Genomic DNA, 25,765 nt, shown 5'->3' with positions numbered 1-25,765 from the left:
GTGTGCTGCATTTTGTCCCCCAGTATCCGAAGCTTCCAGTATCTGTGCCTCTTAGTATCTGTACCTCCCAGTGTCCGAGACTTCCAGTATCTGTTTCTCCCAGTATCCGAGTCTTCCAGTATTTTTATCGCCAATATTTGAGTCTTCCAGTCTCTGTGTCTCCCAGCATCTGAGGCTTTCAGTATCTGTGTTGCTCAGTATCCGAGTCTCCTAGGCCCATATTTATACTCGGTTTACGCTGAATAAATGTCATTTTTTTAATGCTAATTCAGCACAAACCTAACTCCATATTTAAACTTTGGCGCTAGACACGTCTAGCACCAAAGTTATGGAGTTAACGTCATTTTCTGGACGTGAAAACCTACGTTGCGTCAATGAAATGCAAGGTAGGCGTTCCCGTCCAGAAAAGGACGATATGGCATTAGCGCCATATTTATCCCCCGTGCTAAAATCCAGCACAGGGGGATGGGGAGCCTTAATTAGCGCCATTATTTAATGCCTGGGTATAGGCAGGCGTTAGGGGTCCTGTAGGCATATTTCCATGGTCAGAGACCATAGGGGCCCTTACCTGGCCCTAGCGATACCCCCACCCACCCCTACTCACACCAAATGGACACCACAGGTTTGGGGACCCATACCAGGTAAGTCCTGGTGAGTATTATTTTTGTTCATGCACAGGCCCTGATTAGGGGACCCATGCATGGCGTAAGCCCCAAAGGCCAAGCACGGGGGACATTCGTCCCCTGGGCATGGCAATTGAGGTGGTGGGCATGGCTCTGTCTTTACTAAGACAGGAGCCATGTGCACCACTGTTGTGCGCCAGAATTTTTTTTGCCAATGACTAGTGTAGCACCATAATTTGGCGCACGAGCAATGGTTTCCCCTACGCCTCGGCCACCCTGTTTGCGTCCTTTACAAGGACGCTAACAGGGCATTGGCGCTGGCTAGCGGCATTCCATAAATACGGCGCCCGGCAGGCGCTAGCCGATACTATAGTATAAATATGGGCCCTAGTATCTGTGTCCCCCAGTATCTGTACCTCCCAGTATTCCGGTCTCCAATGTCCAAGATTTACAGTATGGTCTTGATGCAAGTTGTTCCTTTCTCTCTGAATGCACCTTGGCTGAGTCTGCGCCATTCACATAATTTGGTACCCACTGCATCCAAACAGGACAAGGATCCACTTGTCCAGGTTATGAATGGTCCATTTCCAGTCCTTTCAGTGCTGTGGGGCATCCCCTTATCTTCCTTGGGCATAGCGGCTGCTGTGCCACGGGGAGCTGTGTAATCACAGATAGAGCTCTGGCAGACTCAGTACTGATGCTCTGGTGCATCACAACAGACGAGGCACTGCTGCATCCTTGAGGCCAGCGAAGGTCATTGCAAGGTCACGAAGGAGGCAGCCTGCCATCAGAATCACTGCGACACGGCTGCTCTGTAGACAACAGCAGCACCAGGGGCATTATATAAACGAGAAAACATACTTTCCATGTGTCTGTCATGGATCTCTTTCTGTTGAAGGTTATGGGTACCAGGCTGGGGAGTCCAATTTGGTGGGCTTCAGGCAAGGGGGGCTGTCATGAAAGCCACAATGATATTTCTGGGGATTTGCCGCACGGCAGCGCAGGAAGTCACCTTGCTGTGCTGCCCCACGCCAAAGTGAGAGGGCTGGAATGCACGATTCATGTCCTTTCCCCCTGCACTGGTGCCATTTCAGAGCCTGGCGCCAAATCAGGCCACCTTGCACCATAGTGCAACAGGGCCTTCGTTGCAAACAGAATTGCTTTTGTGCAAGAAGGGGCACCTTCCTGCACAAAATAAATCACAAGAGGCCTCCTTTTCCTGTTGCTATTTGTGCTGCAGAATGCAGCACACATGGAAAGTGGAAAAAATGAGGAGAAATTAAAATATTTCTCCTTGTAGTGCCTCACCTCGGGAGGCGTAAGATTTGGTATGTCACCAGATTTACATGATTTTAGAAATCTGGGGCAGTGTCAAAATGCATGGGTGTTGCACGGTAAAACCCACCACAGTGCCTATTAAACACCTCCCTGGGACAGAGTAAGGCACCCAGTGGCTTGCACTGCCTTCCGGCATCTGTGTCTCCCTGTGTCTGTGTCTCCCAGTGTCCATGTCTCCCAGTGTCTGTGTCTCCCTGTGTCTATCAGTGTCCGTGTCTCCCAGTGTCTCCCAGTGCCCGTGTCTCCCTGTGTCCGTGTCTCCCAGTGTCCGTGTCTCCCTGTGTCTGTGTCTCCCAGTGTCCATGTCTCCCAGTGTCCATGTCTCCCTGTGTCTGTGTCTCCCAGTGTCCGTGTCTCCCAGTGTCCGTGTCTCCCTGTGTCTGTGTCTCCCAGTGTCCGTGTCTCCCAGTGTCCATGTCTCCCTGTGTCTTTGTCTCCCAGTGTCCATGTCTCCCTGTGTCTCCCTGTGTCTGTGTCTCCCAGTGTCCGTGTCTCCCTGTGTCTGTGTCTCCCAGTGTCCGTGTCTCCCACTGTCTGTGTCTCCCTGTGTCTGTGTCTCCCAGTGCTCGTGTCTCCCAGTGTCTGTGTCTCCCTGTGTCTCCCAGTGTCCGTGTCTCCCTGTGTCTGTGTCTCCCAGTGTCCGTGTCTCCCTGTGTCTGTGTCTCCCAGTGTCCGTGTCTTCCAGTGTCTGTGTCTCCCAGTGTCCGCGTCTCCCAGTGTCCATGTCTCCCTGTGTCTGTGTCTCCCAGTGTCCGTGTCTCCCTGTGTCTGTGTCTCCCAGTGCTCATGTCTCCCAGTGTCTGTGTCTCCCTGTGTCTCCCAATGTCTGTGTCTCCCAGTGTCTGTGTCTCCCTGTGTCTGTGTCTCCCAGTGTCCGTGTCTCCCTGTGTCTCCCTGCGTACATGTCTCACAGTGTCCGTGTCTCCCTGTGTCTGTGTCTCCCAGTGTCCGTGTCTCCCTGTGTCTCTGTCTCCCAGTTCTTGTGTCTCCCGGTGTCTGTGTCTCCCTGTGTCTCCCAGTGCTCGTGTCTCTCTGTGTCTGTGTCTCCCTGTGTCTATGTCTCCCAGTGTTCGTGTCTTCCTGTGTCTGTGCCTCCCAGTGTCTGTCCGTATCTCCCAGTGTCCGTGTCTCCCTGTGTCTGTGTCTCCCAGTGTCTGTGTCTTCCTGTGTCTCTGTCTCCCAGTGTCCGTGTCTCCCTGTGTCTGTGACTCCCAGTGTCCGTGTCTCCCTGTGTCTGTGTCTCCCAGTTTCTGTGTCTCCCAGTGTCCGTGTCACCCTGTGTCTCCCAGTGTCTGTGTCTCCCTGTGTCCATGTCTCCCAGTGTCCGTGTCTCCCTGTGTCTCCCAGTGTCCGTGTCTCCCTGTGTCTGAGTCTCCCAGTGTCCGTGTCTCCCTGTGTCTGTGTCTCCCAGTGTCCGTGTCTTCCAGTGTCTGTGTCTCCCAGTGTCTGTGTCTACCAGTGTCCGTGTCTCCCTGTGTCTGTGTCTCCCAGTGTCCGTGTCTCCCTGTGTTTCCATGTGTCCGTGCCTCCCAATGTCAGTGTCTCCCTTTTTCTGTGTCTCGCAGTGCTCGTGTTTCCCAGTGTCTGTGTCTCCCAGTGTCCGTGTCTCCCAGTGTCCGTGTCCCCCAGCGTCTGTGTCTCCCAGTGTCCGTGTCTCCCTGTGTCTGTGTCTCCCAGTGTCCATGTCTCCCTGTGTCTCCCTGTGTCCGTGTCTCACAGGTGTCCGTGTCTCCCTGTGTCCGTGTCTCCCAGTACTCGTGTCTCCCAGTGTCTGTGTCTCCCTGTGTCTCCCATTGCTCGTGTCTTCCTGTGTCTGTGCCTCCCAGTGTCTGTCCGTGTCTCCCTGTGTCTCCCTGTGTCCGTGTCTCCCAGTGTCCGTGTCTTTCTGTGTCTGTGTCTCCCAGTGCTCGTGTCTCCCAGTGTCTGTGTCTCCCTGCGTCTATGTCTCCCAGTGCTCGTGTCTTCCTGTGTCTGTGCCTCCCAGTGTCTATCCGTATCTCCCAGTGTCCATATCTCCTAGTGTCCGTGTCTCCCTGTGTCTGTGTCTCCCAGTGTCTATGTCTCCCAGTGATCGTGTCTTCCTGTGTCTGTGCCTCCCAGTGTCTGTCCATATCGCCCAGTGTCCATGTCTCCCTGTGTCTGTGTCTCCCAGTGTCCGTGTCTCCCTGTGTCTCCCTGTGTCCATGTCTCCCAGTGTCCGTGTCTCCCTTTGTCTGTGTCTCCCAGAGCTTGTTTCTCCCACTGTCTGTGTTTCCCTGTGTCTATGTCTCCCAGTGCTCGTGTCTTCCTGTGTCTCTGCCTCCCAGTGTCTGTCCGTATCTCCCAGTGTCCGTGTCTCCCTGTGGCTCCCTGTGTCCGTGTCTCCCAGTGTCCGTGTCTCCCTGTGTCTGTGTCTCCCAGTGCTCGTGTCTCCCAGTGTCTGTGTCTCCCTGTGTCTCCCAGTGCTCTTGTCTCCCTGTGTCTGTGTCTCCCTGTGTCTATGTCTGCCAGTACTCGTGTCTTCCTGTGTCCATGTCTCCCAGTGTCCGTGTCTCCCTGTGTCTCCCTGTGTCCGTGTCTCCCTGTGTCTGTGTCTTCCAGTGCTTGTGTCTCCCAGTGTCTGTGTCTCCCAGTGCCCGTGTCTCCCTGTGTCTCCCTGCGTCTATGTCTCCCAGTGCTCGTGTCTTCCTGTGTCTGTGCCTCCCAGTGTCTGTCCGTATCTCCCAGTGTCCGTGTCTCCCAGTGTCTGTGTCTCCCAGTGTCCGTGTCTCCCTGTGTCTGTGTCTCCCAGTGTCCGTGTCTCCCTGTGTCTGTGTCTCCCAGTGTCCGTGTCTCCCTGTGTCTGTGTCTCCCAGTGTCCGTGTCTTCCAGTGTCTGTGTCTCCCAGTGTCTGCGTCTCCCAGTGTCCATGCCTCCCTGTGTCTGTGTCTCCCAGTGTCCGTGTCTCCCTGTGTCTGTGTCTCCCAGTGCTCATGTCTCCCAGTGTATGTGTCTCCCTGTGTCTCCCAATGTCTGTGCCTCCCAGTGTCTGTGTCTCCCTGTGTCTGTGTCTCCCAGTGTCCGTGTCTCCCTGTGTCTCCCTGCGTACATGTCTCACAGTGTCCGTGTCTCCCTGTGTCTGTGTCTCCCAGTATCCGTGTCTCCCTGTGTCTCTGTCTCCCAGTTCTTGTGTCTCCTGGTGTCTGTGTCTCCCTGTGTCTCCCAGTGCTCGTGTCTCTCTGTGTCTGTGTCTCCCTGTGTCTATGTCTCCCAGTGTTCGTGTCTTCCTGTGTCTGTGCCTCCCAGTGTCTGTCCGTATCTCCCAGTGTCCGTGTCTCCCTGTGTCTGTGTCTCCCAGTGTCTGTGTCTTCCTGTGTCTCTGTCTCCCAGTGTCCGTGTCTCCCTGTGTCTGTGACTCCCAGTGTCCGTGTCTCCCTGTGTCTGTGTCTCCCAGTTTCTGTGTCTCCCAGTGTCCGTGTCACCCTGTGTCTCCCAGTGTCTGTGTCTCCCTGTGTCCATGTCTCCCAGTGTCCGTGTCTCCCTGTGTCTCCCAGTGTCCGTGTCTCCCTGTGTCTGTGTCTCCCAGTGTCCGTGTCTTCCAGTGTCTGTGTCTCCCAGTGTCTGTGTCTACCAGTGTCCGTGTCTCCCTGTGTCTGTGTCTCCCAGTGTCCGTGTCTCCCTGTGTTTCCATGTGTCCGTGCCTCTCAATGTCAGTGTCTCCCTTTTTCTGTGTCTCGCAGTGCTCGTGTTTCCCAGTGTCTGTGTCTCCCAGTGTCCGTGTCTCCCAGTGTCCGTGTCCCCCAGCGTCTGTGTCTCCCAGTGTCCGTGTCTCCCTGTGTCTGTGTCTCCCAGTGTCCGTGTCTCCCTGTGTCTCCCTGTGTCCGTGTCTCACAGGTGTCCGTGTCTCCCTGTGTCCGTGTCTCCCAGTACTCGTGTCTCCCAGTGTCTGTGTCTCCCTGTGTCTCCCATTGCTCGTGTCTTCCTGTGTCTGTGCCTCCCAGTGTCTGTCCGTGTCTCCCTGTGTCTCCCTGTGTCCGTTTCTCCCAGTGTCCGTGTCTTTCTGTGTCTGTGTCTCCCAGTGCTCGTGTCTCCCAGTGTCTGTGTCTCCCTGCGTCTATGTCTCCCAGTGCTCGTGTCTTCCTGTGTCTGTGCCTCCCAGTGTCTGTCCGTATCTCCCAGTGTCCGTATATCCTAGTGTCCGTGTCTCCCTGTGTCTGTGTCTCCCAGTGTCTATGTCTCCCAGTGATCGTGTCTTCCTGTGTCTGTGCCTCCCAGTGTCTGTCCGTATTGCCCAGTGTCCATGTCTCCCTGTGTCTGTGTCTCCCAGTGTCCGTGTCTCCCTGTGTCTCCCTGTGACCATGTCTCCCAGTGTCCGTGTCTCCCTTTGTCTGTGTCTCCCAGAGCTTGTCTCTCCCACTGTCTGTGTTTCCCTGTGTCTATGTCTCCCAGTGCTCGTGTCTTCCTGTGTCTCTGCCTCCCAGTGTCTGTCCGTATCTCCCAGTGTCCGTGTCTCCCTGTATCTGTGTCTCCCAGTGTCCGTGTCTCCCTGTGGCTCCCTGTGTCCGTGTCTCCCAGTGTCCGTGTCTCCCTGTGTCTGTGTCTCCCAGTGCTCGTGTCTCCCAGTGTCTGTGTCTCCCTGTGTCTCCCAGTGCTCTTGTCTCCCTGTGTCTGTGTCTCCCTTTGTCTATGTCTGCCAGTACTCGTGTCTTCCTGTGTCCATGTCTCCCAGTGTCCGTGTCTCCCTGTGTCTCCCTGTGTCCGTGTCTCCCTGTGTCTGTGTCTTCCAGTGCTTGTGTCTCCCAGTGTCTGTGTCTCCCAGTGCTCGTGTCTCCCTGTGTCTCCCTGCGTCTATGTCTCCCAGTGCTCGTGTCTTCCTGTGTCTGTGCCTCCCAGTGTCTGTCCGTATCTCCCAGTGTCCGTGTCTCCCAGTGTCTGTGTCTCCCAGTGTCCGTGTCTCCCTGTGTCTGTGTCTCCCAGTGTCTGTGTCTCCCTGTGTCTGTGTCTCCCAGTTTCTGTGTCTCCCAGTGGCCGTGTCTCCCTGTGTCTGTGTCTCCCAATTTCTGTGTCTCCCAGTGTCTGTGTCTCCCTGTGTCTGTCTCTCCCAGTTTCTGTGTCTCCCAGTGTCCGTGTCACCCTGTGTCTCCCAGTGTCTGTGTCTCCCTGTGTCCATGTCTCCCAGTGTCCGTGTCTCCCTGTGTCTGCCAGTGTCCATGTCTCCCTGTGTCTGAGTCTCCCAGTGTCTGTGTCTCCCTGTGTCTCTGTCTCCCAGTGTCCGTGTCTTCCAGTGTCTGTGTCTCCCAGTGTCTGTGTCTACCAGTGTCGTGTCTCCCTGTGTCAGTGTCTCCCAGTTTCTGTGTCTCCCAGTGTCCGTGTCTCCCTGTGTCTGTGTCTCCCAGTTTCTGTGTCTCCCAGTGTCCGTGTCTCCCTGTGTCTGTGTCTCCCAGTTTCTGTGACTCCCAGTGTCCATGTCTCCCTGTGTCTGTGTCTCCCAGTTTCTGTGTCTCCCAGTGTCCGTGTCACCCTGTGTCTCCCAATGTCTGTGTCTCCCTGTGTCCATGTCTCCCAGTGTCCGTGTCTCCCTGTGTCTGCCAGTGTCCGTGTCTCCCTGTGTCTGAGTGTCCCAGTGTGCGTGTCTCCCTGTGTCTCTGTCTCCCAGTGTCAGTGTCAGTGTCTCCCTGTGTCTCCCTATGTCCATGTCTCCCAGTGTCAGTGTCTCCCTTTTTCTGTGTCTTGCAGTGCTCGTGTTTCCCAGTGTCTGTGTCTCCCTGTGTCTCCCTGTGTCTCCCAGTGTCCGTGTCTCCCAGCGTCTGTGTCTCCCAGTGTCCGTGTCTCCCTGTGTCTGTGTCTCCCAGTGTCCGTGTCTCCCTGTGTATCCCTGTGTCCGTGTCTCCCTTTGTCTGTGTCTCCTAGAGCTCGTTTCTCCCACTGTCTGTGTTTCCCTGTGTCTATGTCTCCCAGTGCTCGTGTCTTCCTGTGTCTCTGCCTCCCAGTGTCTGTCCGTATCTCCCAGTGTCCGTGTCTCCCTGTGTCTGTGTCTCCCAGTGTCCATGTCTCCCTGTGGCTCCCTGTGTCCGTGTCTCCCAGTGTCCGTGTCTCCCAGTGTCCGTGTCTCCCTGTGTCTGTGTCTCCCAGTGCTCGTGTCTCCCAGTGTCTGTGTCTCCCTGTGTCTCCCAGTGCTCTTGTCTCCCTGTGTCTGTGTCTTCCAGTGCTTGTGTCTCCCAGTGTCTGTGTCTCCCAGTGCTCGTGTCTCCCTGTGTCTCCCTGTGTCTATGTCTCCCAGTGCTCGTGTCTTCCTGTGTCTGTGTCTCCCAGTGTCCGTATCTCCCAGTGTCCGTGTCTCCCAGTGTCTGTGTCTCCCAGTGTCCGTGTCTCCCTGTGTCTGTGTCTCTCAGTGTCTGTGTCTCCCTGTGTCTGTGTCTCCCAGTTTCTGTGTCTCCCAGTGTCCGTGTCTCCCTGTGTCTGTGTCTCCCAGTTTCTATGTCTCCCAGTGGCCATGTCTCCCTGTGTCTGTGTCTCCCAGTTTCTGTGTCTCCCAGTGTCCGTGTCTCCCTGTGTCTGTGTCTCCCAGTTTCTGTGTCTCCCAGTGTCTGTGTCACCCTGTGTCTCCCAGTGTCTGTGTCTCCCTGTGTCCATGACTCCCAGTGTCCGTGTCTCCCTGTGTCTGAGTCTCCCAGTGTCCGTGTCTCCCTGTGTCTCTGTCTCCCAGTGTCCGTGTCATCCAGTGTCTGTGTCTCCCAGTGTCTGTGTCTCCCAGTGTCGTGTCTCCCTGTGTCTGTGTCTCCCAGTTTCTGTGTCTCCCAGTGTCCGTGTCTCCCTGTGTCTATGTCTCCCAGTTTCTGTGTCTCCCAGTGTCCATGTCTCCCTGTGTCTGTGTCTCCCAGTTTCTGTGTCTCCCAGTGTCCGTGTCACCCTGTGTCTCCCAGTGTCTGTGTCTCCCTGTGTCCATGTCTCCCAGTGTCCGTGTCTCCCTGTGTCTGCCAGTGTCCGTGTCTCCCTGTGTCTGAGTCTCCCAGTGTCCGTGTCTACCTGTGTCTCTGTCTCCCAGTGTCAGTGTCTCCCTGTGTCACCCTGTGTCCGTGTCTCCCAGTGTCAGTGTCTCCCTTTTCCTGTGTCTCGCAGTGCTCGTGTTTCCCAGTGTCTGTGTCTCCCAGTGTCCGTGTCTCCCAGCGTCTGTGTCTCCCAGTGTCCGTGTCTCCCTGTGTCTGTGTCTCCCAGTGTCCGTGTCTCCCTGTGTCTCCCTGTGTCCGTGTCTCCCAGGTGTCCGTGTCTCCTTGTGTCCGTGTCTCCCAGTACTCGTGTCTCCCAGTGTCTGTGTCTCCCTGTGTCTCCCATTGCTCGTGTCTTCCTGTGTCTGTGCCTCCCAGTGTCTGTCCGTGTCACCCTGTGTCTCCCAGTATTTGTGTCTCCCTGTGTCCGTGTCTCCCTGTGTCTGCCAGTGTCCGTGTCTCCCTGTGTCTGAGTCTCCCAGTGTCCGTGTCTCCCAGTGTCTGTGTCTCCCAGTGTCTGTGTCTCCCAGTGTCTGTGTCTCCGTGTGTCTGTGTCTCCCAGTGTCCGTGTCTCCCTGTGTCTCCCTGTGTCCGTGTCTCCCAGTGTCAGTGTCTCCCTTTTTCTGTGTCTTGCAGTGCTCGTGTTTCCCAGTGTCTGTGTCTCCCTGTGTCTCCCAGTGTCCGTGTCTCCCAGTGTCCGTGTCTCCCAGCGTCTGTGTCTCCCAGTGTCCGTGTCTCCCTGTGCCTGTGTCTCCCAGTTTCCGTGTCTCCCTGTGTCCGTGTCTCCCAGGTGTCCGTGTCTCCCAGGTGTCCGTGTCTCCCTGTGTCGGTGTCTCCCAGTACTCGTGTCTCCCAGTGTCTGTGTCTCCCTGTGTCTCCCAGTGCTCTTGTCTTCCTGTGTCTGTGCCTCCCAGTGTCTGTCCGTTTCTCCCTGTGTCCGTGTCTCCCAGTGTCCGTGTCTCTCTGTGTCTGTGTCTCCCAGTGCTCGTGTCTCCCAGTGTCTGTGTCTCCCTGTGTCTATGTCTCCCAGTGCTCGTGTCTTCCTGTGTCTGTGCCTCCCAGTGTCTGTCCGTATCTCCCAGTGTCCGTGTCTCCCAGTGTCCGTGTCTATGTCTCCCAGTGCTCGTATCTTCCTGTGGCTCTGCCTCACAGTGTCTGTCTATATCTCCCAGTGTCCGTGTCTCCCTGTGTCTGTGTCTCCCAGTGTCCGTGTTTCCCTGTGGCTCCCTGTGTCCGTGTCTCCCAGTGTCCGTGTCTCCCTGTGTGTGTGTCTCCCAGTGCTCATGTCTCCCAGTGTCTGTGTCTCCCTGTGTCTCCCAGTGCTCTTGTCTCCCTGTGTCTGTGTCTTCATGTGTCTATGTCTGCCAGTGCTCGTGTCTTTTTGTGTCCGTGTCTCCCAGTGTCCGTGTCTCTCTGTGTCTGTGTCTCCCAGTGTTTGTGTCTCCCTGTGTCTGTGTCTCCCTGTGTCTATGTCTCCCAGTGCTCGTGTCTTCCTGTGTCTGTGCCTCCCAGTGTCTGTCCGTATCTCCCAGTGTCCATGTCTCCCAGTGTCTGTGTCTCCCAGTGTCCGTGTTTCCCTGTGTCTCCCAGTGCTCTTGTCTCCCTGTGTCTGTGTTTCCCTGTGTCTATGTCTGCCAGTGCTCGTGTCTTCCTGTGTCCGTGTCTCCCAGTGTACGTGTCTCCCTGTTTCTCCCTGTGTCCGTGTCTCCCTGTGTCTGTGTCTCCCAGTGCTTGTGTCTCCAAGTTTCTGTGTCTGCCAGTGCTCGTGTCTCCCTGTGTCTGTGTCTCCCTGTGTCTATGTCTGCCAGTGCTCGTGTCTTCCTGTGTCCGTGTCTCCCAGTGTCCGTGTCTCCCTGTGTCTGTGTCTCCGTGTCTGTGTCTCCCTGTGTCTATGTCTCCCAGTGCTTGTGTATTCCTGTGTCTGTGCCTCCCAGTGTCTGTCCGTATCTCCCAGTGTCCGTGTCTCCCAGTGTCTGTGTCTCCCTGTGTCTGTGTCTCCCTGTGTCTGTGTCTCCCAGTGCTTGTGTCTTCCTGTGTCTGTGCCTCCCAGTGTCTGTCCGTATCTCCCAGTGTCGGTGTCTCCCGGTTTCTGTGTCTCCCTGTGTCTGTGTCTCCCTGTGTCTCCCTGTGTCTGTGTCTTCCTGTGTCCGTGTCTCCCAGTGTCCGTGTCTCCCTGTGTCTCCCTGTGTCTGTGTCTCCCTGTGTCTGTGTCTCCCAGTGCTTGTGTGTCCCTGTGTCTGTGTCTCCCAGTGTCTGTCCCTATCTCCCAGTGTCCGTGTCTCCCAGTGTCTGTGTCTCCCTGTGTCTGTGTCTCCCTGTGTCTGTGCCTCCCAGTGTCTGTCCGTATCTCCCTGTGTCTGTGTCTCCCTGTGTCTGTGTCTCCCAGTGCTTGTGTCTTCCTGTGTCTATGCCTCCCAGTGTCTGTCCGTATCTCCCAGTGTCTGTGTCTCCCTGTGTCTGTGTCTCCCTGTGTCTGTGTCTCTCAGTGCTTGTGTCTCCCTGTGTCTGTGTCTCCCTGTGTCTAGGTCTCCCAGTGCTTGTGTCTCCCTGTGTCTGTGTCTCCCTGTGTCTATGTCTCCCAGTGCTTGTGTCTTCTTGTGTCTGTGCCTCCCAGTGTCTTTCCGTATCTCCCAGTGTTTGTGTCTCCCTGTGTCTGTGTCTCCCTGTGTCTATGTCTCCCAGTGCTCGTGTCTTCGTGTGTCTGTGCCTCCCAGTGTCTGTCCGTATCTCCCAGTGTCCATGTCTCCCAGTGTCTGTGTCTCCCAGTGTCCGTGTTTCCCTGTGTCTCCCAGTGCTCTTGTCTCCCTGTGTCTGTGTTTCCCTGTGTCTATGTCTGCCAGTGCTCGTGTCTTCCTGTGTCCGTGTCTCCTAGTGTACGTGTCTCCCTGTGTCTCCCTGTGTCCGTGTCTCCCTGTGTCTGTGTCTCCCAGTGCTTGTGTCTCCAAGTTTCTGTGTCTGCCAGTGCTCGTGTCTCCCTGTGTCTGTGTCTCCCTGTGTCTATGTCTGCCAGTGCTCGTGTCTTCCTGTGTCCGTGTCTCCCAGTGTCCGTGTCTCCCTGTGTCTGTGTCTCCCTGTGTCTGTGTCTCCCTGTGTCTATGTCTCCCAGTGCTTGTGTATTCCTGTGTCTGTGCCTCCCAGTGTCTGTCCGTATCTCCCAGTGTCCGTGTCTCCCAGTGTCTGTGTCTCCCTGTGTCTCCCTGTGTCTGTGTCTCCCTGTGTCTGTGTCTCCCAGTGCTTGTGTCTTCCTGTGTCTGTGCCTCCCAGTGTCTGTCCGTATCTCCCAGTGTCGGTGTCTCCCAGTGTCTGTGTCTCCCTGTGTCTGTGTCTCCCTGTGTCTCCCTGTGTCTGTGTCTTCCTGTGTCCGTGTCTCCCAGTGTCCGTGTCTCCCTGTGTCTCCCTGTGTCTGTGTCTCCCTGTGTCTGTGTCTCCCAGTGCTTGTGTGTCCCTGTGTCTGTGTCTCCCAGTGTCTGTCCATATCTCCCAGTGTCCGTGTCTCCCAGTGTCTGTGTCTCCCTGTGTCTCCCTGTGTCTGTGTCTCCCTGTGTCTGTGCCTCCCAGTGTCTGTCCGTATCTCCCTGTGTCTGTGTCTTCCTGTGTCTGTGTCTCCCAGTGCTTGTGTCTTCCTGTGTCTGTGCCTCCCAGTGTCTGTCCGTATCTCCCAGTGTCTGTGTCTCCCTGTGTCTGTGTCTCCCTGTGTCTGTGTCTCTCAGTGCTTGTGTCTCCCTGTGTCTGTATCTCCCTGTGTCTATGTCTCCCAGTGCTTGTGTCTCCCTGTGTCTGTGTCTCCCTGTGTCTATGTCTCCCAGTGCTTGTGTCTTCTTGTGTCTGTGCCTCCCAGTGTCTTTCCGTATCTCCCAGTGTCGGTGTCTCCCAGTGTCTGTGTCTCCCTGTGTCTGTGTCTCCCAGTGCTTGTGTCTTCCTGTGTCTGTGCCTCCCAGTGTCTGTCCGTATCTCCCAGTGTCGGTGTCTCCCAGTGTCTGTGTCTCCCTGTGTCTGTGTCTCCCTGCGTCTGTGTCTCCCAGTGCTTGTGTCTTCCTGTGTCTGTGCCTCCCAGTGTCTGTCCGTTTTCCCAGTGTCGGTGTCTCCCAGTGTCTGTGTCTCCCTGTGTCTGAGTCTTCCTGTGTCCGTGTTTCCCAGTGTCCGTGTCTCCCTATGCCTCCCTGTGTCTGTGTCTCCCTGTGTCTGTGTCTCCCAGTGCTTTAGTCTCCCTGTGTCTGTGTCTCCCAGTGTCCGTATCTCCCAGTGTCCGCGTCTCCCAGTGTCTGTGTCTCCCTGTGTCTGTGCCTCCCAGTGTCTGTCCGTATCTCCCTGTGTCTGTGTCTTCCTGTGTCTGTGTCTCCCAGTGCTTGTGTCTTCCTGTGTCTGTGCCTCCCAGTGTATGTCCGTATCTCTCAGTGTCTGTGTCTCCCTGTGTCTGTGTCTCCCAGTGCTTGTGTCTCCCTGTGTCTGTGTCTCCCTGTGTGTATGTCTCCCAGTGCTTGTGTCTCCCTGTGTCTGTGTCTCCCTGTGTCTATGTCTCCCAGTGCTTGTGTCTTCTTGTGTCTGTGCCTCCCAGTCTCTGTCCGTATCTCCCAGTGTCGGTGTCTCCCAGTGTCTGTGTCTCCCTGTGTCTCCCTGTGTGTGTGTCTCCCTGTGTCTGTGTCTCCCTGTGTCTATGTCTCCCAGTGCTTGTGTCTTCTTGTGTCTGTGCCTCCCAGTGTCTGTCCGTATCTCCAAGTGTCGGTGTCTCCCAGTGTCTGTCCGTTTTTCCCAGTGTCGGTGTATCCCAGTGTCTGTGTCTCCCTGTGTCTGTGTCTTCCTGTGTCCGTGTCTCCCAGTGTCCGTGTCTCCCTGTGTCTCCCTGTGTCTCCCTGTGTCTCCCTGTGTCTGTGTCTCCTAGTGCTTGTGTCTCCCTGTGTCTGTGTCTCCCAGTGTCTATCCGTATCTCCCAGGGTCCGTGTCTCCCAGTGTCTGTGTCTCCCTGTGTCTCCCTGTGTCTGTGTCTCCCTGTGTCCGTGACTCCCAGTGTCTGTCCGTATCTCCCTGTGTCTGTGTCTCCCTGTGTCTGTGTCTCCCAGTGCTTGTGTCTTCCTGTGTCTGTGCCTCCCAGTGTCTTTCCGTATCTTCCAGTGTTTGTGTCTCCCTGTGTCTGTGTCTCCCTGTGTCTATGTCTCCCAGTGCTCGTGTCTTCCTGTGTCTGTGCCTCCCAGTGTCTGTCCGTATCTCCCAGTGTCCATGTCTCCCAGTGTCTGTGTCTCCCAGTGTCCGTGTTTCCCTGTGTCTCCCAGTGCTCTTGTCTCCCTGTGTCTGTGTTTCCCTGTGTCTATGTCTGCCAGTGCTCGTGTCTTCCTGTGTCCGTGTCTCCTAGTGTACGTGTCTCCCTGTGTCTCCCTGTGTCCGTGTCTCCCTGTGTCTGTGTCTCCCAGTGCTTGTGTCTCCAAGTTTCTGTGTCTGCCAGTGCTCGTGTCTCCCTGTGTCTGTGTCTCCCTGTGTCTATGTCTGCCAGTGCTCGTGTCTTCCTGTGTCCGTGTCTCCCAGTGTCCGTGTCTCCCTGTGTCTGTGTCTCCCTGTGTCTGTTTCTCCCTGTGTCTATGTCTCCCAGTGCTTGTGTATTCCTGTGTCTGTGCCTCCCAGTGTCTGTCCGTATCTCCCAGTGTCCGTGTCTCCCAGTGTCTGTGTCTCCCTGTGTCTCCCTGTGTCTGTGTCTCCCTGTGTCTGTGTCTCCCAGTGCTTGTGTCTTCCTGTGTCTGTGCCTCCCAGTGTCTGTCCGTATCTCCCAGTGTCGGTGTCTCCCAGTGTCTGTGTCTCCCTGTGTCTGTGTCTCCCTGTGTCTGTGTCTTCCTGTGTCCGTGTCTCCCAGTGTCCGTGTCTCCCTGTGTCTCCCTGTGTCTGTGTCTCCCTGTGTCTGTGTCTCCCAGTGCTTGTGTGTCCCGGTGTCTGTGTCTCCCAGTGTCTGTCCATATCTCCAAGTGTCCGTGTCTCCCAGTGTCTGTGTCTCCCTGTGTCTCCCTGTGTCTGTGTCTCCCTGTGTCTGTGCCTCCCAGTGTCTGTCCGTATCTCCCTGTGTCTGTGTCTCCCTGTGTCTGTGTCTCCCAGTGCTTGTGTCTTCCTGTGTCTGTGCCTCCCAGTGTCTGTCCGTATCTCCCAGTGTCTGTGTCTCCCTGTGTCTGTGTCTCCCTGTGTCTGTGTCTTCCAGTGTCTGTGTCTCCCTGTGTCTGTGTCTTTCAGTATTCCAGTCTCCAATGTCGAAGATTTACAGTATAGTGGTGATGCAAGTTAACGATAAGGCCATGAAAAGCTTCGCAAAGTGGCTGTGCTTGGCCTCATAGATATGAGCGTCAATAAAGGTCACAGGGCTGCTTTGAACTTTTTGGCCGGGGCTGATTTCCTATTTCATTCCTGGTTACGATGCAGAAACTAAACTCCAGTGATGACGGACCAGTTATGGTTGAGGTTGGCACTCTTGTCCAGCGTTCAATCCTCGCCGAAGGGGCGTGCTGCCTCGAGGCACTCTTGGTCCAAGTATTCACTCTGCGAGACGAGCGTCGGACTCTGCATTCAGGCCTCGGGTTACCACTGCAGGAAATAACCCACCGAGCTGTCTTATCAGCTGCGCCTGCTGAGTGAATGTTTCTGAGGGTTAAGGCGCCTGCTGCGGCGGTCCACGGACACTCAACAACTGTCAGGATATAGCGTGGCAGCTCAGGGGGTGAATGCACCTGCATCAGACGGGTGTGCGTTAGGAGCTCACTGCTTGAATCATCATACCAGGCCTCTGCAGAGGGTCACTGCACACAACATGCAGCCCACATGCTGCAACCCTGAGACACTCCTGCAGGCTGCAGCAGGGGTAGTTTGTTCAAATGGTTGTGTCAGCAGGTCATAGCCTGGGGTGCCAGTAACACTTTACTCTGTGTTGGTGCTGCACACATGGCCATGACCCACACATGTATACGCACAGTATTTAACATTACCTATTACATGTGTTGAATATGCATGTTATTGCTTGGCCTGTGTTAAATAAAGAGTGTTATACAGCGCGCAGCAGCGCGCCCCAGGGCTTCTTTTGTAAAGGAAGTGCTAACCGTCGTGCACCCCCCCTTACCTGATAGGGCCAGCAATGCAGCATTGTCCCCACATCCTGGTGAACGCAATCTCAGAACAGGCCTCTTACTCCTAACATACACATGCCACATAGTTCCAGACATGCCACATAGTTCCAGACATGCCACATAGTTGTCTAACATGGTGCCTCTCACCGATGACACAGCACACACATGCCACATAGTGTCTATCATGGTGTCTCTTACACCTGACACAGCACAGACATGCCACATAGTTGTCTATCATGGTATCAATTACACTTGACACAACACAGCCATGCCAGATAGTTGTCTATCCCGGAATCAATTACACCTGACACAGTACAGACATGCCACATAGTTGTCTATCCTAGTGTCTCTTACACCTGACACAGCACAGACATAACACACAGTTGCCTAATATGGTGTCTCTAACACCTGACATAGCTCAGACATGTCACATACCTGTTTGTCATGCTATCTCTGACACCTGACACAGCACAGCCATGCCACATAGTTGTCTATCATGGTATCAATTACACCTGACACAGCACAGCCATGCCAGATAGTTGTCTATCTTGGCATCAATTACACCTGGCACAGCACAGACACGCCACATAGTTCCAGACATGCCACATAGTTCCAGACATGCCACATAGTTGTCTATCCTAGTGTCTCTTACACCTGACATAGCACAGACATGTCACATACGTGTCTATCATGGTGTTGCTTACACCTGACACAGCACAGACACGCCACATAGTTCCAGACATGTCACATAGTTCCAGACATACCACATAGTTGTCTATCATGGTGCCTCACACATGACATAGCACATACATGTCACATAGTTGTCTATCATGGTGTCTCTTACACCTGACACAGCACAGACATGCCACATACTTCCAGACATGCCACATAGTTCCAGACATGCCACATAGTTGTCTATCATGGTGTCTCTTACACCTGACACAGCACAGACAAGCCACATAGTTTTCTATTGTGGTGCCTCTTACACCTGACATAGCACAGACATGCCACATAGCTGGGTATCCTGGTGTCTCTTATACCTAACACGACACATACATGCCACATAGTTGTCTATCAGGGGGTCTCTTACACCTGATACAGCACAGACATGCCACATAGTTGTTTATCATGGTGTCTCCTATACCTAACACAGCAGACATTCTACATAGTAATTAATCATGATGTGTCTTACCCCTGACACAGCACAGCCATGCCACGTAGTTGTCTATCTGGTGTCTCTTACCCCTGACACAGCATAGCCATGCCACATAGTTGTCTATCATGGTGCCTCTTACCCCTGACACAGCACAGCCATGCCACGTAGTTGTCTATCATGGTGCCTCTTACACCTGACACAGCATAGCCATGCCACATAGTTCTCTATCGTGGTGCCTCTTACACATGACACAGCACAGCCATGCCACATAGTTGTCTATCAAGGTGTCTCTTACCCCTGACACAGCACAGCCAGGCCACATATTTGTCTATCATGGTGTCTCTTATACCTAACTCAGCAGACATTGCACATAGTAATTAGTCATGATGTGTCTTACCCCTGACAGAGCACAGCCATGCCACATAGTTGTCTATGAAGGTGTCTCTTACCCCTGACACAGCACAGCCATGCCACATAGTTGTCTATCATGGTATCAATTACACCTGTCACAGCACAGCCATGCCACATAGTTGTCTATCAAGGAGTCTCTTACACCTGGTTCAGCACAGCCATGCCACATAGTTGTCTATCCTGGCATCAATTACACCTGACACAGTACAGGCATGCCACATAGTTGTCTATCATAGTGTCTCTTACACCTAACACAGCACAGACATGCCACATAGCTGGGTATCCTGGTGTCTCTTATACCTAACACAGCAGACATTGTACAATCCGTCATGATGTGTCTTACCCCTGACACAGCACAGCCATGCCACGTAGTTGTCTATCATGGTGCCTCTTACCCCTGACACAGCACAGCCATGCCACATAGTTGTCTATCATGGTGCCTCTTACCCCTGACACAGCACAGCCATGCCACATAGTTGTCTATCAAGGTGCCTCTTACCCCTGACACAGCACAGCCATGCCACAAAGTTGTCTATCATGGTGACTCTTACACCTGACACAGCACAGCCATGCCACATAGTTGTCTATCAAGTTGTCTCTTACCCCTGACACAGCACAGCCATGCCACATAGTTGTATATCATGGTATCAATTACACCTGACACAGCACAGCCATGCCACATAGTTGTCTATCAAGGTGTCTCTTACCCCTGACACTGCACAGCCATGCCACATAGTTGTCTATCCTGGTATCAATTACACCTGACACAGTACAGGCATGCCACATAGTTGTCTATCATAGTGTCTCTTACACCTGACATAGTACAGACATGCCACATAGTTGTCTATCATGGTGTCTCTTATACCTAACACAGCAGACATTGTACATAATAATCAATCATGATGTGTCTTACCCCTGACACAGCACAGACATGCCGCATAGTTGTCTATCAAGGTGTCTCTTACCCCTGACACAGCACAGCCATGCCACATAGTTGTCTACCCTGATATCAATTACACCTGACACAGTACAGGCATTTCACATAGCTGTCTATCGCAGTGTCTATTACACCTGACATAGCACAGACATGCCACATAGTTGTCTATTATATTGTCTCTCACACCTAACACAGCAGACATCACACATAGTAATCAGTCATGATGTGTCTTACAACTCATATAGCACAGCCATGCCACATAGGTGGTCATTCTGACCCTGGCGGTCTTTGACCGCCAGGGCGGAGGACCGCGGGAGCACCGCCGACAGGCCGGCGGTGCTCCAATGGGGATTCCGACCGCGGCGGTAAAGCCGCGGTCGGACCGGCACCACTGGCGGGGTCCCGCCAGTGTACCGCGGCCCCATTGAATCCTCCGCGGCGGCGCAGCTTGCTGCACCGCCGCGGGGATTCCGACCCCCCCTACCGCCATCCAGATCCCGGCGGTCGGACCGCCGAGATCCGGATGGCGGTAGGGGGGGTCGCGGGGCCCCTGGGGGCCCCTGCAGTGCCCATGCCACTGGCATGGGCATTGCAGGGGCCCCCGTAAGAGGGCCCCTACATGTATTTCACTGTCTGCTGCGCAGACAGTGAAATACGCGACGGGTGCAACTGCACCCGTCGCACAGCTTCCACTCCGCCGGCTCGATTCCGAGCCGGCTTCATCGTGGAAGCCTCTTTCCCGCTGGGCTGGCTGGCGGTCTGAAGGCGACCGCCCGCCAGCCCAGCGGGAAAGTCAGAATTACCGCCACGGTCTTTCGACCGCGGAACGGTAACCTGACGGCGGGACTTTGGCGGGCGGCCTCCGCCGCCCGCCAAGGTCAGAATGAGGGCCATAGTTCGGTATCCTGGTGTCTCTTTCACCTGATACAGCAGAGCCATGCCGCATAGTTGTCTATCCTGGTATCAGTTACACCTGACAGAGTGTCACATAGTTGTCTATCATAGTGTCTCTCACACCTAACACAGCAGACATTGCACATAGTAATCAGTCATGATGTGTCTTACACCTCATGCAGCACAGCCATGCCACATAGTTGGGTATCCTGGTGTCTCTTTCACCTGAGAGAGCACAGACATACCACATAGTTTGCTATCATGGTGTGTCCAGCCCGGATGCATCACACTCAAACCTCTCAGTTAGACACAACACCGCGCACACCCACGGTCTCAGGCTGTTCATCTGCAGCCGTGCACCCGCCTAAAATACTGCTGAGCCATTGACAAAGCCATGATGACCTACTCTGGCAGGATGGGGGAAGCAAGCGTTGTTTTAGGGCAAGCGCGCAAGCCCTTTGACCTGTTACCGGTATTGTGGGCTTATAACTACGCCCACCGCACGCCCCTCACTATCACTTGTTCATGGGCTTGCCTTTCAAAAATCCTTTCTTATCATTGGTAAATGCTTTCATTTTGTCCCTCCTTGGGGTAGTTTGGTTACTGCCTTGGACATCAACCCTGTTACATGGATAATTGCGTGTTTGCCAATATGTTTTACTGTTTGTAAAGGGTGTTCCCACGCAGGGAGGCCACAAAAAATAGCACAGTGAAATCTACAAGATTTCACTGCAACATTTTTTTGCATCCTTTTTAACACCTTCTCGGGGCAGGCGTTAAAGTTACAGGCCCATATTAAGGTAATTTGCTTTGCTGATCAGGCAAATGCCACAATAGCATCATAAATTACAATGCTATTGTTGAAACGACCGCCACGGCGCATATTGTAAATACGGCGCAACCATTGTGTCATTAGGTGGGGCGGCCCAAGAAAAGTGTAGATCTGGCCCTTAATGTCCCCCCTCCTACCAAAAATGAATGTGTCCTTGTGTAATGTAACTGGTGCTCGTGTAAAGAGCCACAATGCCTCCGGGTAGAGTCATTCCTATAAAATTGCACACAACATTTTTTTTTTAAAGAAAAAGTGAAAGAGGTGGTGACAGTCCAAGCTAGTATTCTTCCATCATGGCACGTGAGCTGTACAGAGTTCAAACAGAAAGGGACGTATGATATTTTCATAGAAATCAAGGTCAGCTGCATTCCCCAGTGTTCCTATTTTAGGAAAGTGCATTTTCTGTAGCTTTCTTTCATAGAATTGTCCCCTCCACTAAATCTGCCCTTGAGATGATGTGGGCGGAAGCCCAGTTGGCAGGTCTCTGGTGAGCCCTGTCCGCGTTGGCTGCTGGCCGCGCGGTCTGCAGACTGTCTGCAGCACTGAGCGCAGAGGCCGCGGTACCCCGACATCCCCAGGGGCCGAGGCGCATGCGCAGCGCGGGCTGTCGGCTGCCTTGAGTGACTCACAGGAAACATCAGCTGATAGGAGCTGCCACAGGACACCACAGACAGATGCCCCCGCAGTGGGAACATGAAAGGGCTGGAGGGCCTTGTTTGTGCATGATAGACTGGGATAGCACACACAGAGGCACACAGAGGCACACACAGAGGGGTTTGTTTATTCTGGTAGCCTGCCTGGGGCTCCTTGCAGCCAGAACGTGCTCTGGGCAGCACAGGTTTTTTTTCTTTTTTTTGCAGTTTTACGTAGCGCAAACTTGACCTGAAAAACTGGAGTGCTTCATGAGAATCAACTATATTTTACTAGGTCATGTTTATGCTTTTTTATTTTTTTAGACACAGGAGATTTAGAGCCTGGTTTAGAACTCGGCAGACGGGTTACTCCGTACCAACAGTGACAGATATCCCGTCTGCTGAAATCTAAATCCCATAGGATTTTAGATTTTGACGGGCGAGATATCCGTCACTGTTGTGATAGAGTAACCCATGCGTCGAGTTCTAAATCAGGCCCTAAGTAATTTGCCCAGAATCACAGGAATTCGAACCAACGCCAAGACTCAAATACACTTCCCCAGTTCCAAAGTCGGCATGTCTGTCCGCAACGCCACATGTGTGACTGTGGCGAGTTGAATGGGTGTCACACATAACCGCCAATCATGAGTGACACATACAGCAAGTCCCGGTAGTTTATTTTTTATTTTTTAAATAGCCCAAACTCAACCCAAAGGTATTGGAGGGCTTTATGTAAGCACTAGTTACATTACACAAAGACACACTTTTGGTAGGCACGGGGAGATTGAGTGATTTGTCCAGAATCACAAGATGATGAGCCGACGCCGGGACTCTGAAGTTTCTTAGCCAACAACACTTTGAATTCTGGGACTTCTTGTTTTCTTTATAACATAAGTATGGAAAGTGCTGCTGGCTCTGCAGGGAAGGCTGTCTGCCACTTGGAAGCTATGGACGTACTGTACAGCCAATTAAAGAAGGCCTCAGTGGACATGAGGCTGTTCATTGACAGCTTCATGTTCTCTCTCTTAATGGGATGGCGTCCAATTTGGATGCGTTTTATTCAGAAGCAGTGTCTCATTGATGACCTGTTGGCTTTGTGATGCTTTTTGCCGATGCTTTTTGGAAAATATTGAAAAAATGTTTTTTGAATGAAATGAAAAAAAAGAGAATAAAATGCTTTTTGCTGATGCTTTGCAGTATCTGCAACCTCTCTACCCCCAAAATGATGTGTACCCAAGCATGCATCTTCGAACCATGGCAGCCCAGTGTGGTGACGTATGCACATACATGCATCACCATGCCTGCACATGCGTATGGCATAGCCTGGCCACCATCCTCAGGCCCTGATTTAGGCCAAAGTGGCGCAGCGCTACGCCAAAAATAGCTGTGCCTTTCTTGAAACGCAGGGATGTGCTGTATTTACAGGACTACGGCGCACCCCTGCTTTTCCCTCTGCGCCGGCACTGAATTAAGCTGCCTGCACCAACGCAGACATCCTTGCACCATAGCCCAAGAATGTCTGCGTTGAGGGGATAGATTGTTTATGTGCAGGAATGTGTCTCTTCCTGCACATAAACAATCTATAATGGCGATTTGGCACTTCTATGTGTGCTGCAAAATGCAGTACACAAAGAAGTACGAAAGTGTAATTTTGGAATGACTGTTTATCAGTGGCGGCCGGCAGCTTTTGGAGGAAAGGGGGCGGGCGGTAAGCTCACACTCATTCTTTCACACACACATGCACGCACGTACATCCATTAACAACACTCATAACATTCAAACATGGACGCACGCACCAAACATTCATTTTAAAAGATCATACACACACTCATTCTTTCACATACACGCACGCAAATACATTAACAACACTCATAACATGCAAACATGCACGCACACAACAAACATTCATTTTAAAAGACCACACACACACTCATTCTTTCACACTCACGCACATCCATTAACAACACTCATAACATTCAAACATGCATGCACGCACCAAACATTCATTTTAAAAGATCACACACACACACACACTCATTCTTTCACACACACACGCACGCACGCACATCCATTAACAACACACATAATATTCAAACATGCACCCACACACCAAACATTAATTTTAAAACATCACACAAACACACACACACACAGCAGTCCCAAACCAGGAGGGTTGGGACTGCTGCCTTCCCTCATTGGTCAGCCAATGAGGGAAGGCAGCAGTCCCAGACTCGTCACAGAGTGGGATGGGGTCAGTGAGACGGCTGACCCCACCCCACTCTGTGACGAGGTGTCACTGATTGATACTCGCCCTGGGCGCTTCAAGGCTTAAACCTGAAGCGCTCAGGTCAAAGTCAATGGGTGACTCTTTCCTCGTCACCCAGGGGAGGGCCTTGAGGCATCTTTGCAGAGCCGAGGAGGTCACGCCCATAGGAGCTGTTACCTCCTCAGCCCAGCAAAGTTCAGCTCAGGCAGCCAGGAGTCTGTGCAAATCGTGCGTGTCTGCTCCTGGCTGCCTGACCTGAAAATGAAGAGTGTCTGTCAGGCTTACCTTTGTTCAGCCTGACAGACACTCTTCATGAGGGGCAAAAGGTGGGGGGGGGAGGGCCCTGTGCCCTAAAGGACCTGGTGTGCCTGCTGTTTACGTGCAGGAAGGGAGACCTTCCTGTACATAAACAATCATGCCTGGCATTTTGCTTCTTCTCTGTGTGCTGCAGAATGCACATAGAAAAAGCAAAAAAACGAGGAGGAAAAAAAGCATTCCTTCTCGTTTTGCCATGCTAACGTCACCCCTGGGCAGGCATTAGTTTTTGGAGCTGCCTCAGATTTATGACAACTTGTAAATCTCAGGCAGCATCAAAAGCAATGGGTGTTGCGGTGGAACGTCGACCGCAACCCCCATTGCACGCCCCTCTGACGCAGAAAACTGCGTCGAAGAGGCCCATATTTACAAGGAGGCGTAATACCACAAAAAGTGGCGTTGTAAATATAGAGCAGTGGTTAGCGCCACTGGCGCGTCACAAAAAGTGATGCCCTGGTGGCACTAGGGGCTCTTAAATCTGGCCCTCAGTGTTTTTCATTTAGTGTTTAACTATAACAGACACTAACCTTGGAGCGGTGAATAAAAAAAATGTGCGATATGCTTGACAGTGCAGTTTTTTAAAAGGAATGGTCACCAACAAATGTCAGCAGCAAGGATTTGCAAAAAAGATGCAACAGGGCGATAATAACATGGAACACGGTGGAAAAGCAACAGAGGAGGTTGGGCCTTAAATAAAAAAAAATGAAAATAAGATACAGCAGGGAAAAAAATTACAATGCACTTGCCCACACAATAGATTTAGGTTTCATATATAATATAACCTGAGTGAGGCGGGAGGACAGTGGGGTGGGGCGTGTGCTGTGGTCGGGGGCTCTAATGGAGAACTGCTGATGAACTTCTAGAGCAGCTGGGATGGTTTCCTGCTGATACTGAGGCTGGTACCTGTTATTTTCAGATCTCGGTTGAGACATCGGTTGATCTATCCTTTGCAAGATCTTTTGTTAAATTAAACGTAGAGGGGGGTTAGAAGCCCCCCATTACTTATCATCGGGTGGCTTCACTGCACACTCATTTCTTTGCTTCTTATTGATCAGCGTTTGCCGGTTTCACTTTCTTCAACATGTGATTGCCCCTTCGATGGAGCATGGACCAAGCACTGATTAATTGCCACATTAGTGTCCTTTCACTGCGCACACTCAGATTCAGGTACTTTTATTTTCCATCGGTACTGCCAGCAGCTGAAGCGTGTGTGCATTGCCTTGAACTGGGCCTCTGTTCATGTGTCCTAACGCTGGCATTGTATGCACAATCTATTAAACCCAACCCCAGCTGTCTCCACTCCATTGGCCTGTAGTATCCCCATCCAGCCACCCTCTGCCACTCTGTCGCACTGCAGACTTCCTGTTTGCCTGCAGCAGCTGTCTTCTACTGGGTGCCTACATAGCTCTCAGGCCTGTCTGTCCATAAGAGTGGGCTGTAGGACCCGGCTCATTGCTCCCTCAGTGTGGCAACTGCTGTACAAGCAGACATTGCTGCGTTTGATTAATGTATAAAATAAATTTAAAACTGTTGCTCAGGACACAACCAGATGTTCTTGGCTAAACGGCATCACTGTTATGGCAATGAGGCTGGGCTACCATATCTGGGCCTCCACCACTGATTCCCTTCACTGATAATATTAGCATGCACAATATTGTCACTATTTTACTATTGTTGTTGGGACGATTGTGGTGTATTATATAATGTGGTTGTGAAACCTCCCTGTGTAATACACTCACAAAACCGTCTTGGGTCCAGTCAGGCTCATTTACAAAACCTCCTGCTCAACCCTCAGTAGCAGAGGCTTCGAGCACCAGGGCTTAAACAGAGTAACTAGTATAAAGCATTTAGAAGCACCAACCAATAGAATAAGAGAGTCACAAAACAGAAAAGAAATCCGACACATTTATAATAAGTACATTGTTTTAAAATTTGTCTTTTAGACACCCCGATGAGCAAAATCCCACCGGAGGATTCTGGAGATGTAGATTTTTAAGTAAAACTTAATTTGCAGCTTTTTAGTTCAAAGTGCAAACAAACATTTGTAACCGCCATAGACTTCAATGGATTGGTCCTGATGCTGACGATAATGAAAAATGCCCTAGGAGCTTTGTGGTCAACAGGGGTTTTCCAGGAGTTATTCCTTAGTCCGCTGGTAAGGTGGGGTGACTTTGGCCAGTATAGTTGTAGGTCCCTTGAAGTTCCTTTTGAGCCAGTAGAAGCCCAGGAGAGGCCCAGTGGTTTCCTTTGGTGAGGGCTAATGTCCGTCTTTGGTGACAAATCCAAACTCCAACAACTCACCCAAATCCAGCAGACATGTGGGCAC

This window comes from Pleurodeles waltl, chromosome 1_1, assembly GCF_031143425.1.
Source record: "Pleurodeles waltl isolate 20211129_DDA chromosome 1_1, aPleWal1.hap1.20221129, whole genome shotgun sequence".
In the NCBI taxonomy this organism is placed as follows: domain Eukaryota; kingdom Metazoa; phylum Chordata; class Amphibia; order Caudata; family Salamandridae; genus Pleurodeles; species Pleurodeles waltl.
The sequence above is the reverse complement of the archived record's forward strand: the minus strand, read 5'-3'. Positions refer to the sequence as shown.